Source organism: Harpegnathos saltator, unplaced genomic scaffold (genome assembly GCF_003227715.2).
Source record: "Harpegnathos saltator strain DR-91 unplaced genomic scaffold, Hsal_v8.6 scaffold235, whole genome shotgun sequence".
NCBI lineage: Eukaryota > Metazoa > Arthropoda > Insecta > Hymenoptera > Formicidae > Harpegnathos > Harpegnathos saltator.
In genome coordinates this window covers 410,001-422,500 of record NW_020230023.1, presented here as the reverse complement: position 1 = coordinate 422,500, position 12,500 = coordinate 410,001, and the positions used below count along the sequence as shown (strand labels likewise).

Genomic DNA, 12,500 nt, shown 5'->3' with positions numbered 1-12,500 from the left:
AGCGTGGTGGTGGTGGTGGTGGTGGTAATGCGACTTATTACTCGGCCGCGTGGCAGTGATTATATTCTTAGCGCACGCGTGTCCACGTGTATATCCATCAATCACCCGGCTTCCGATATTCGGGCGGCGGCAAAAAATCCGCCGTCGTCGCCTTTTTAGCCGCAACACGCGCGCGTTCGCCGAACCGTAATTGCTTCCCGTCGCGAGCGGTCTGCGCGATCTATTCGACATGCTCTCTCTCGATTCTACGTTGTAATTGCCTTCGTGATTCGAAAATACCGAGGGAGAACACGCCGGGGCGGTTCGTTCAGGTCTGCAAGGAAGGATGGATCGCGAGGATGGGAATGTCGGGGGGAAAATCGAACGGCAGGAAGATAGTCTAGAGAGTCGAGAAAGAAACAACAAACTTACGTTTCGACCGTTTGGGAGAATTTCCGCGAATTCTTCCTCCGGCTCGCCGCGCCGCGGCGAAGAAGACCGCGCAGCCCGAACGGGGCAGCTGGAAGGTGAGTTCTCGTTTCCCCGTCGCGACGGAGGTGCCAGTTATACGAAGTCGACGCCAACTTTTTGTCGCTGCTCACCGGCTCGCCGAGGCTCGTGGAAGAACGTCATTAGCCACTCTTCGTCGTCTACGGCGCGCGGAGGTAACCGACCGTGATTCAAATAACAAGAGTCCGCGGTAAACTGTGCTCTACTCGCTTCGTACTCGGCAAGGGCCAAGGGCTGCCAGGCCGCTATTCCGCACTCGGGAGTGCCGACGACGCCGAGCCCTCCCTCCGGGCAGAATCGAGCGCGGGAATCACCTTCGAATTCGACACACAACGATCCTCACTTGACGCGCCGCCGAGCGCTGCCGCCGCGAGACTCGCGCCGATCCGCGAGCCGAATTGCAAGTCCGCGCGCGATAAGTCGCGCGACGCGATTTATACGCGTCGGGGGGACCGCGCGGGGGCTGGAAAAATTTATACCGCGACCTCCCGAGCGGCCCACGGCGCGGCGGCTTTCGGCCGGTTTTCGGTACGTTTCCGGAACTTATTTACCGCCTGCGCCCACCAGCGCGCGCGGTTGAATATTCATCGGGTTATTTTGCCTTTGCGTTTACACGTGGAATCTACGGCGGGGCCTAACGGCATCCGCGTAGTAACTCGCGTATTGACACGACTCGTCAGCTTCGATTTAAACCCGCCGCGGATTTCAAGCGGAGAGCTCCCGAATGAATCTCCCACGGGCGAGATATAAATATTGGGTTGGCAACCAAGTGATTGCGGATTTTGTCGACAGATGGATTTTACACTTTCTTTTGTTCCGTTAACGTGTTCAAAGTATCTAACCTATATTTTTTTCTTATTGTTTGGACTTCTACCTTTCATTTGGTACAAAAATTATGTCGATTAGTTCTTTAGTTTGGTTTTTATCCCAATTTAAAAATGGAAGAGCAAGACGTGCACTTCAGACATATTTTATTGTATTATTTCCGAAAAGGCAAGAACGCATCGCAAGCACACAAGAAGTTATGTGCCGTATATGGGAATGAAGCCTTGGAAGAAAGGCGGTGTCAAAATTGGTTTGCCAGATTTCGTTCTGGTGATTTTTCATTGAAAAATGCTCTGCGATCTGGCCGTCCAGTTGAAGTCGATGAGACCCATATCGAGGCCATTATCGATTCAGATCGTCATAGCACAACACGTGATATTGCAGAGAAGCTCGATGTATCGCATACATGCATTGAAAAAAATTTAAAAAAGCAAATTTAAAATTTTGAATTTTCATTCTTATTTCAAATCCGCGATCACTTAGTTGCCAACCCAATATATCGAGCGTGAATTTCGAACGTTAACGAGGCGAGTAGGATTTTAACACAATCGTCGCACAATTGCCATCGTCAGTTTCATCCCAAGCGCTCCCACCCGGATGAGCATGCCGGGATAGTTGCCGACATTTTGTATCTCGTCCATTCGTCGGGTATTCGCCGAAACACTCCTCTCTTCTCACTCGCCGGTGGTATTTTGCGAATGTAACGAGAGGTCTCGCGCAAAGACATCGTCGACGAGTAGCCTCTGCCCTCGCCTCGTATTTGTCCAATCGATCAGAGACGAGGCGAGGAGGGCGCACGACGGCGACTCCGTTCGCGCTAATCGCCGCTCGTCAGTGCGGCAGCTCACGTCCCCAAGAATTTTCGGAGGTCCCCGGACCCGCCCGCCCGGTCTCGAATTTTATCGCCCCGCGAATAATTCAGCCCGGCCGGAGACGTGATCGGCAAGCGACGTCCGGTCCATGCGTCATTGGCTGCGCACACGGGAAAAAAATACCAAGTCCTCCACGGGCCGAGCTCGATGAACCGAGAGATGAACCCCGTTAAGCCAGGCGCGACGGAAAAATATGCGGCGAGAGAGGGGGAGGAGAAGAGGGAAAAGAAGCGAAGGCGCGCGGCTCCAGACGGAAAAATGTGCGCGAAAATACCGCGTCTTCGATTCGTTGGTTGAAAATCGAATCTAATATACGGGATTCGAGATTAATAATGCGGCAAGGCGTTGTCTTGAATCGTCGGAAACATTTTCGGTAACGTTGTCACATGCGAGTCACCTGAACATAATCGTTCGCTCAGGCGACGCACCGCGCTGTATTCATTTGTCCCGATCAATAGACAAACAAACATCGAACGCACGTGCGGCGCTTCGCGAGCGAATATAGCAGCGCAATAGCATCACTTATCTTTCCTTTCTTTTTCTCTCCTTCAGTCTCTAACTTCAGACTCTAATCGACGTCTATCGAGATAGATTTAAAAGGACTCTCGCTAGGCTCGAGGAGACTCACTTTGATTTTCTCATTTTTCACATTCAGTTTTGTACACGCATTCTCATTTTTCGGATTAATTGTAGGAGGAGCATCTGATATTCTCTGATATTCTCCACTTTCGTACACGCCTTTTAATTCGAACTGAATGTGAAAAATGAGAAAATCAAAGTGAGTCTCCTCGAGCCTAACGAGAAGCTCTTAAAATCTATCTCGATAGACGTTTGACTGAAGGAGAGAAAAATTCTCCGTTTGCATCTTAGTCGCACTCACTCTTACATCTCAAGTTTGCGGTTGAGCTAAGACATTCTCACTTTCTCGTTTTGCGTTTGCGTCGTAAGACGTATATCTTCGTTACCCGTCGGTATTCGCAATTTTTGCATCTCGAAAAGTTCACTCTCCGTCGGAGAGAGCTTCTGGTTAACACCAGTGTCAACTGTATCATTTTGTCTGCTCATTTGTCTGCGTCAGATTACATCCGTTTAATGTTATAATAAACTATTAGTTTGAGCGTTAATTCTGCTTAAAAGCGCGTTCTCTCTCTCTCTCTCTCTCTCTCTCTCATCTCTCGCCATTATTCTTTTCGCCACTCCTTCTCGCATCGCGCATCATTCGCGCCTCGCGTTCAATTCGTGAACGCGTTCCGGCATTTCGGGCGCTTTAACATCGCAAGCGATCAGTCCCGCAGCAGAATCGATTCTTTCAAATCTCTTCGGATGACTCGGCTTTTCTTCAAAGTAGCTCTCCGCGACTCGAAGGTACGTATCAATAGTTTCGCGTGATCCGGTTCGCATTTAGAGACGGCTCTGAATGTTTCGCACTCGCATCGTGCGTGACAACATCTCCTCTATTCAGCCGGAAGATTCGCATTTATCTGCACAGTCAAATGCACGAGTACCTCACTTGAGACAAGTTTCAAGTAACAGTTATCGACACGGGTCTAAGAGATACAGAAACGACTCGAGTGTCGAATTAAAGAGCTCGATAAGATCTATCTCGCTCGACCGAAAGCTGGATCACCTGATGTCGCGCGGGAAGACCCGACAGTCCTCTCGCGAGTCCCGAGCGCGGTTCAGAGTTCTAAGGTGAGATGAGGGGGGAGAGAGCTCCGCGATAGTCCGTTTTTGCGCGACAGACACGGAGCTGATGGTTGCAACGGGCGAAAGGTCGCGGTCGTAATTAAAAGAAGCGCGCGCGATAGACTCTCGCAATATCTCGTTAATCGCATGCCTCGCTGTTTACCGAACCTTGCCCGTGTCGGTTTGGCGCGCTGATTTATTGGCCGGCGCGCGATTATCCATTCACCTCTCGACACGCGTCGCGAGTTTTTCTCGCAAACACGACGAAAACACGGCCGGCAACAAAAGCGCGCGGCGGCCGGCGGCGCCGTTGAATTATCCTCGCGCGGCGGACGTTCCGTGACCCACTGGCGTTATTTTCGGAGGCGGGCAGAATGATCGAAAACGCTGCACTCGAATGCGCCATTGTACCGCGACGACGATATCGATGATCAATGAAGAGCGTGATCGCGCACGCAGTCGCCTCCGTTTCGCCGAGAGCGTGCGAATGCGCGACGCGCGGTTTTTCACCGCCGAATTCCGCCGATTCGCAACAAGTTCGCAGCGCGCGCGCGCGCGCGCGCGAGGCGCGACACGTGTAAAGATAATTCCGACACATTCGCCGCGCGATCGAGCGCGCTCGAGAGTTCCTCGAGGAGGCGTTCCGCCCGCGAGAAGCGTCACAGGCGTCGCGGGCGAAGAGATCCTTCTCGGCGGAAGTCGCAGGTGACGCAACGCGGTCGCGCAGAAATACGACGCGAAGCCGCGCGGTGATGCAGCGAGTGAAAATTCAAACGGATCTGCTCCCCCCCCTTCCCCGTCGTCGGGGAGACGTCTCTTTTCCTACAGCGAACGCGCGCGTCTCTTCGGGATCGAGCACGCGGCCCGGCTCCGTCGCGACGGAGCGCCAAGAATGACCAGCGCGATTCACCCCGGATGGAACCGCGCGGTGACGCGTCGGTTTCTCACGCTCGAGCCTCGCCGGGCGATCGGCCGCTCGCAGGCACGTCGCGCATCCCACGCTGCCCGCCATCCAACCCCGTCTTCGAGTCTCTCTCATGAGTGCCACCGCGGTCGTGGCACGCACGGGGTTGAAGGGTAGGAATGAAGGGTGACACGGAAAAAGACAGCAAGAGGGAAAGAAAGGAAGAAAGAAAAAAGAGAAAATGAAGTGTCCCTTCCACCCTAATCCAACTCTCATGATTGCTCCTACCTGTCCACGTGTCCGACGACGGTCGCTGCTGCTGCTGCTGCTTGAACCGCGCGGCTTCGTCGTCTCGTCGTCGTCGTCGTCGTCGTCGTCGTCGTCGTCGTCGTCGTCGTCGTCGTCGTCGTAGTCGTTGTTGTCGTCGTCGTTGTCGGTGCAGAATCGACACTGCTGCCGTTAGCGCTTCCTCGGCGAGGGGAATCAACGCGAGAGGGGAACACCCGTTTCGGTAGCGAGGGAGAGAATGACAGGGAGAGAGAAGCGGGATGGCACACTGAAGAGGAGCGAGAGAAGCACACAGCCTCGTCGCGGTTGTAGCGCGTAAGCGAGATATTTGGCGGGCTCGAAAATAGCAATAGCCACACCAGCGCGTCCTCGGCGCTGCCGCTTCCTCGGCGACAACACACACGCTGCGCGTTCTCGCGCTCTCGCCTTACGCGCTCGTGTCTCTTCGTCTCGACGTCGTCGTCGTTCTCGGCCCTTTTCGCCCTTCTTCTCTCACTCGGTCAGCAAGAAACCGCGGTGTCTCTCTACGGTGTCGCAGCGCGCTCGGCGAGATCACGTCGTCGCCCCGCTGCCGCCGTCGTCGTCGTTAATATCGCCGAGAGTCCGTCCCGACGTGCGCTCCCCCCCGAGAGATAACCTCGAAAAGTACTCATTCGCCCCTATTCCGCCTCTCCGCCCGATCCCCGGCCTCCTCTCCGTGCCTCCACCCACCGCCGCCCGCGACCCGATCTGCGATATCTGGGTATCCGTGTCGTCGTCGTCGTCGTCGTCGCGCACGTCGATCGCACTTTGCACGCATTACAGATCCATCGATCCTCCGTCCCTCGCCGTGCTCCTCTTCGCCTTCGCTCCTCCCGTCCCTCCTCCTCCCGCCCGCTAACCCGCCACCGCCGCCGCCGCCGCCGCCGTCGTCACCCGCCCTCGTCGCCCGCCGTCGTCACCGCCGCCGTCGCCGCCACCGCCGCCGCCACGCCGATGCCAGCTTCTCCGTTTCGCGCGGACCGCCTTCTTATCACAGGGTGCGCGGCACTTGACGCTTCATGGCGAGATCGTCGGGTCGCCTCCTCCGGGGAATCGACGCTTCGTTCGGCCGATGAATCCCGCGCGCCGAGTCGCGAATCACGGCGACTGACAGTCCGCGGCCGACCACGACTCGCGGAAAATGATCCTTCTCTCTCTCTCTCTCTCTCTCTCTCTCTCTCTCTCTCTACCTCTCTCTACCTCCCTTTTTCTCTCTCTTTCACTCTCGACGCAACCGGGATTTCGGAGATCTGATGTCACTCTCTTTCTCTCTCTCTCTCTCTCTCTCTCTCTCTCTCTCTCTCTCTCTCTCTCTCTCTCTCTAATCGAGTCTCACGAGCTGCGAGCGTCGACCTATGACCCAGGTGCCGGCTCCCCGTGGCATTAACGTGGAAGTCACGAGCTCTCGGGGAATTTGTACCTCGCGGAGAATCTCGCGCGTTATCCCTTGGCGGCCAGGAGGAAACGCGACGATTCACTTTTCCGCGGAGCGCGGATCGATAGAATGGATATGTTCCCCTAGTGTTCTCTCCTCCTCTTTTTCCACCGCTCTGATTCGATCGCCGCGTTAAAAGGATACAACTTACCCCCCAGGCGCTGTTCTCAACGCGGACGACACTGTGCGCCACTCGCCTCACGTCGGCTGCTCCGATACCGAAGAGTGCGGATCTTCCTCGAGCTGAATCGGCACACCGCGACGACCTCGCGGCGAGACCTGATCGACCGATCGACCGACCGGCCAACCGACCGACCGACCGACCGACCGACTGACTGATTGACTAAGTAACTAACTGACCTACGTCGCTCTTCTCCGACAGTCCTTTCGACTCGCGAGCGCTATTTCCCCGGGCGACCTCGCGGCCCACCACCGCTATTTTCACCGCGTCTCTCCACGGCTCCTGTTCGCGCGGAACGACGGAGGGAATTGCCGCGAATTTCGCTTCTCGCTCCACTTTGCGCGACCCTTTTCCCCGAGAGACAGAGAGAGCTCCTCAGCACGATCATCAAAGTGCACCTTCCCGAACCAACCCGACTCCCATCGGCTTGCGTTTATTCTCACCCTCGCTTTTTCTTCTCCTGCCTTCCTCTTCCCTGTTGCACGTGCCCGGAGATCGGGCGCGCGGTTGGCAGACCGAAGCGAAGCGGCGCGAGAAACACCGGAGTCTCTCCCTCGGCGATACAAGAGAGACGGAGAGATGCTCGCGGCTCCGCGGTTCGCGCGCGACTGACCGAGGGCGAGAGTCGTTATTGGGAGCAGAGCGCCTCAAGTCTGTTCTCCTCCTCTCTTCCTCTCGGTCTACCCCGCTCTCTATCTCCCTCCGTCTCTCTCGCGCTCGTTCTATCACGTTCCCGCGTCGATCTCTCTGCTCTTCTCTCTCTCTCTCTCTCCCCCCCCCTCTCACCCCCACCCTCGCTCTCGCTCTCGCTCCTTCCAGCGCGAACTCGCTCTCCTATCTCCCCCCTCACTCAATTTCTCACTCTCTCATTCTCTCTCTCTCTCTCTCTCTCTCTCTCTCTCTCTCTCTCTCTCTCTCTCTCTCTCTCTCTCTCTCTCTCTCTCTCTCTCTCTCCCCCTCTCTCTCTCCCTCTCTCACTCTTTCTCTCTCTCTCTCTCTCTCTCTCTCTCTCTGTCGTTCTCGCTGCGTCCGTCTCGTTCTAGCCGACTCTCGCATGAGCGATGCTGTCTCTCTCGATCGTTCTCGCCGCTGACGCACTCGCTGTCGGGTCGTGCTGTCGATCTCTGTCGTTCCCACTCTCTCTCCGTCTGTCTCGCTGCTGAACAGGTTCACTCTCGGCTCCCGTTCGGCGCGGAGCAGGCGCGAGACGAACGAAACCGAAACTCAAACTCGGCGACCGCCTTCGCTGGCTCTTCTTCTTCTTCTTCTTCTTCTTCTTCTTCGTCTTCTTCCTCGACGTCATCTTTGTCGTCGTCGTCGTCGTCGTCTCTTCTTCCTCCTCCTCCTCCTCCTCCTCCTGCTTCTTCTTCTCTCTCTTCTTCTTCTTCTTCTTCTTCTTCTTCTTCTTCTTCTTGATGGTATTCATCTTCCTCGCCATAACGCTGTTCTCGTCCCTCCGCAACGTTGGTCAAGTTCCTCTGGTGTCTTCTTCGTTCCATCCCAGCCTCCAATCTTAGTCGTCGCGGATTTTCTAGCTCGGTCAGTCGAGTCTTCTTCTTAAGCTTTTCTTTCGTACATATTTTACTCATAGAAGGAAAGAGCAAACGGACGAGCGAGCGAGCAAGCGAGCAAGCGAGACAGAGGGAGGGAGGGAAGGAGGGAGGGAGAAAGAGAGAGAGAGAGAGAGAGAGAGAGAGAGAGAGAGAGAGAGAAAGAGAACACAACCGTCTCTTTTTGTCCCTCTTTCTCTCGCCGTCCTCCTCCCCTCGACCATATTTTTTCTCAGCATCTTACTCATCCCTCTCTCTCTCTCTCTCTCTCTCTCTCTCTCTCTTTCTCTCTCTCTCTCTCCTTCCTCGCATCCTCGCTTATCTGCCTCTTTATCGTTCAACATATTTTCCTCGATATTTCCCTCATTCCACAGCTCTTCCGCGCTCGCGTCCCCCTCATCCTCGTCTTCTCAGACACGCTTCCTTCGGTCTATCCCTCCGGTCCACCCTCCGCCTCCCCCTTCGTCGCGCTTTCTCTCCCTCCCTCCCTCTCTCCCGCTCGGCCCATCTCGCTCTCTCGCCCTCCTCGCCGCTCTTCTCTCCTTCGCGGATAATCGTACTTCCCTCCGCCGCTCTTTTCACTCTCCATCCTCGTCCGTCGCGCGATGCGCGCGAGCGCACCCTTCCCTTCCTCGCGATCGCGGCCGTTCTCCTCCGGCTCTCGCTTTCTCCGTCGCATAGGCATGCTTCTTCCCTCACGAATCCGCTTGCGCCGCCGTCCTTCTCTTTATAGCCACGAGCGAAGACACTGTCCGAAACTGGTTGGAGAGATATACCCCGGCGCTCGTTTCGGCACCGTAATCGACTGGCCAGACTGCCATGGCCGCGCACAACAACACCGCGGCCAAACTCCCTTCCTTTCTTCAGCCCCTCGATCGTCGTCATCGTTCTTTTCACGCACCCTTGCTCTTCTTTCGCCGACTACGACGACGACGACGACGACGACGACGATGACGATGACGACGACGACGACGACGACGACGACGACGACAACGACGACGACAACAGCGGCGGGATTCGTCGAGGGGAGAGCCGAGCGGTTGCCGAGTCTCGACGCGATATTGTGCGCGAGCGCGGCTTTCCCGATCCGAATTTTCCCAACGAGCGAGGATGAAATTAATGAATCCTTCGTTAATCTCGAGCGTCGGTCGCGGACGCGCGCGAGATTAAGGCATCTCTAAGGCATCGACCGGTGGGAAAGCGCTCCGGCCGGCCAAAATGAGACGAGCGTCACGGGCGACCGCCAAAATAGTCGACTCCGATTCGGCGAGATTGGGGACTCTAACGAGGCTCAATCCTTCGTATCCTGTCTGTGGACTTTGGTGAGTGGCTCGCCATACGTTTGTCGCTCGGTAAAACCTCGAGCGCTCTCTCGCGCTCGCGCGCGCGCGCGCGCGCGCGCGAACAGCCAAGAAAGAATCAGCGAGTCGGTTCTTCGTTGGTCGTTACATTGCGTCGTGTGCGAGAAGTTCTTAATTTCTCAGATGAAATTTCTCAGGAGAGGAATGTCACGTGACTCGGAGAAGACAGTCGAGTCAACGCACGAAGCAAACACGATCGGATGTGAAAGAAGCGGAATTTCTTATAAAAAATTCTCGATGGTCTTTATAAACTCTCTTGGCTCTTGGGAAAAGAAGAAGAAAGAAACAAGGAATCGGTTGTACGGGCCAGAGGGTAATAATCGACGACGAGAGTCGCTCTCGTAGAAAGTACAAGGAAACGAAGTGAGAGAGAGACTTCCTACGATCCACGGTCTCGGATCGCCTCCGATAGAGACGCGGCGCGGAATTCAATTTCGTCGCCGCCGTCGCCGCGTATAATCAGCGATATTGTCCTTTGCGCCGCGTTTCCCGCGGCGCAGACCGCAAGAGCGCGTCCTCGCGTCGCCCACGGATGCGAAAACGATTTCCGTCTTCGCCGTCGAAAAACATGCCGTCTCTCTCTCTCCCTCTCTCTCTCTCTCTCTCTCTCTCTCTCTCTCTCTCTCTCTCTCTCGACAGCCGCGTAGGTTCCTCGTGGCTCGACGTAGGAAAGGTTTCTCGAGCGAGCGCTCCTCTCGCGAAAGAATCGCAGCGGAACACTCGCAGCGGCGAGATCAGACCTGATAATCCCGCGAGGCGCGAGGCCTACGTTAGAAAGTCGCCGAGAGGAAGTCGCGGCGCGCATATCTCGGCGTTTTCCGCCTGCTCCGCGATATACATCGGACAACAACGAAAGCGCGCCGGGCTATCGAGCGCATTCGGTGAATGTGGACGGGCGAGCAGCGCGAAATTTAAATGCCGACGCGGGAGACGCGTCGCGGAGATTGCGCGCGACTCCTCGTTATAAATGCAATTTATGTTACTAATTATAGAAGCCGCAGCGCGAAAAGGGCGAGCGGTAATTAACTTGCCGAACAAAGGTAGACTCTTTCTCGCTGTCCCATCCCTTTCTCTCTCCCTCCCTCCTTCTCTCTCCCTTTCTGTCTCTATTTTTCTGCGTCTCCTCCGCCAGCATGCCCCCGGTCAGGGCCCTTTATCTCCGGCGGTCCCTAAAAAACTAGAGATTCGGAACAAAAAGAGGAGAGAAAAAACGTCGTCGGCGATCGAGTGGGGTGGAAGGTGAAGCCCGAACGAACTTCACGGGAACTTCGCCGCGCGAGAGCGGACACGCCCAAATTCAAAGATGCGTCGCATTATAAAGGCCCGAGGGTCGGGAGGAGCGGGGAGGGTGGGAGGGGAAGGAGGAAGGGGCTCTTCGAGACAACGCGTCGCTCTCAATGAAATCGCGCTTCGACGAGCCTCGCGGATCTGTCGTACTCGCGAGGGCAACGGCTCTCTCTCTCTCTCTCTCTCTCTCTCTCTCTCTCTCTCACACACACACACACACACACACACACAGGCACGCCGTGCGAATTTCCAATTTTCGTCGCCCCCTCGCTCGGCCCCTCAGTCGACAGCGACGAGAAAAAGTCGTGCGACGCGTCGCTGAAATTGCGCTGAAATTATTACCTACACGCGCAGCTCGTTGGCGAGAATGGACGAGCGAATTTCTGCCGAACGGGCGACGCTGCCGGCGACGAGTTTCGTTTTTGCAAGAATACGACGATTCGAGCGAGAACTCGAGTCAATTGAGCGTTGCCTCGGAACGATTCGCTCAACCGTCACGATACGACGCACTTTGAGCGTCGCGCGATTCCGGTGTAACGATGCGACAGTTGACTTCTACAACGGCCGTTTGAGTGACAATCGAATGTTAATGTTCAAATACTCGCTTCGATCGTTGCGACGCGTAGTTTCAGCGTGACCACTCGATATTTGTGCAGATTTGTGGGACGATGCAACGAAATTGTCGAACGTTCATCGACGCTGCGTTTTTCCCAGCCCCCGCACATTTCCCTCTCTTTCTCTCTCTCTCTCTCTCTCTCTCTCTCTCTCTCTCTCGCCGCAGAAGACGACGAAGAGAGCGAGAAGTCCCCCGACCCGGACTTCGTCTTATTTTCGTCGAGTTCATCGACGTCATCGTTGGGGGGGGGGGGGGAAACTTTCGCACGGGGCAATACAGCTCGTTAAATTCCTCGGGCGTCGTCAGGAAACGAAGTCGGCCGCGTCCGAACGAACGAATCGTTCGGACGGACGACCGTTTGCGATCGATGGCCGACGTCGCGGCAAGAAATTCGCACATAATCGTCGCGCATCGAACTGTTCCGCGCGCGCGCGCGCGGCGGTTTCGCATTCAGCGCGCGTCGCCGCGCGCTCCACACGCACGCACGTACCTGAAACACACGTCCGAAGCGCGTATCGGCCGACTACATCGACACGGGTCGACGTAACACGCCGTGTACGCGCATCATCGTCCGCACGTACGCAAGCACAAGCCGCCGCGCCGATTGAATACGCGCGGCGGACTCCGCCGGGCCGGGCCGGGCCGGGCCGGGCCGAGCGTCGCGACGAAGTCGTCGCTCGCCGCTGGTTACCGTTATGCGAACATCGCCGACGGGATCTTCTATTGACCGAACAACGGCGTGCGCGCACACGCATACGTACGCACACACGGTGGATTAGAACCGGACAGTGCCTCGCTCGCTGCGAGGTGCGAACGAAGCCGCCGCGCCGATTTCGGCGGCGCACTCGCGTGAGAAGAAGAAGAAGAAGAGGAAGAAGCGGAAGACGCCGCGCGGCTCTCCGCCCTTCCCAGCTCGGCGACGCGAGGCGCGATGAGATTGATACATTCGCGATACGCAGCGCTGCGAGAGCGAGATGAGAGCAGT

General features: G+C 56.2%; 1 protein-coding gene across 6 annotated transcripts in view; it reads right to left on the bottom strand.

Moving 5' to 3' along the window:
* Oatp74D (Organic anion transporting polypeptide 74D) overlaps positions 1 to 12,500 on the bottom strand; it is a 156,645-nt gene that overhangs the window by 86,483 nt on the left and 57,662 nt on the right. The window contains exon 1 of one of the 6 annotated variants that reach the window (XM_011154492.2): positions 7,145 to 7,450. The exons of 3 other annotated variants lie outside the window; for them this stretch is intronic. The gene's annotated coding sequence lies outside the window, so the exon portion shown is untranslated. Of the gene's footprint in view, positions 1 to 411; positions 1,278 to 5,064; positions 5,940 to 7,144; positions 7,451 to 12,500 lie in introns of those variants that run through there. 2 more of the 6 variants (XM_019845108.2, XM_025298699.1) reach the window with 2 other exon arrangements.